The sequence below is a fragment of the Sipha flava genome, unplaced genomic scaffold (genome assembly GCF_003268045.1).
Source record: "Sipha flava isolate LNK unplaced genomic scaffold, YSA_version1 113_pilon_pilon, whole genome shotgun sequence".
Taxonomy (NCBI): Eukaryota; Metazoa; Arthropoda; class Insecta; order Hemiptera; family Aphididae; genus Sipha; species Sipha flava.
In genome coordinates, this window is record NW_020271732.1 from 91000 (window position 1) to 92042 (window position 1043).

The window sequence follows — 1043 nt, forward strand, 5'->3', positions numbered from 1 at the left end:
TATATTTTAACGCTTATTTTTGGAATTCTGGATTTATTTACAGTACACTCATTACTGTGAGTTTGTGCACTCCTAATATTCACTACTAGCAGTGGTGTTCCCATAGGGTATACTACATATATTCTCAGATCTCAAGCACTTCGTGAAGAAGTATTAAAAGTAATCAGTTTTTTCAAGTTTTAATTTTGGCCTAATCTTATAATAGATATTCAGTTTTCCCTCATACGATTATTGTATTATTATGAAATAATTATTGGCGGTATACAATGTATTTACAATGGTATTGATTTGTTTAAATAACTTTAATTTATATTTCTGTGAAAAATAAAAATTTCAAGTTTTTATTAATACTTACAACCCTATTTCACAATCATCATCTAAATTATAAAAATCTTCATGTTCATACATTCGTCAGCGTAGTATACTCTCAACAAAATTATGGAAACATCACTGACTACTAGCCACCCACTGGGCGTCCGAGCTCGATCGATTTTCCGTTGCCGGGGAAAACATCGAATCACGTTCCCGTTCAGTCGACCACCCACAAAAGCATATGCTTTATTCAATAATTTGATAAATGTTCAATATCCACTGTCTTATGAACATTTTTATTTTACATTTTTATTCATTGAATTAAGTATTAGACAGTTATACAATTTTAAATTTTCATTAATTTTTAAATATTTGTTCCGGAATATTAATAAATTCTTATTACAGTCAGGTATTACAGAGAAATTTTTGTTCATTGAAAACATGGCCAAGTCTAATACTCCCAATTAACAAAAAAATTAACCAATGGTTTAATTTATTGTAAATACCAAAAGTATTTTTAAAGTTTATAATAAATTACTTCAGATATGAAATTCCTTTTTATCCTTTTTAGATTTGAAAATATCGTTTCATTTGTTGCAGAGGAAACAGGAAGTATTACTAAGATTATTTTACATTGGAAATTATTTTTCTACAATGTTCTATAAAATATGTAGTATACAAACATTGCAAACGCATAATATAAATCAAGGTATGTTTGGTTACAAAGTAAT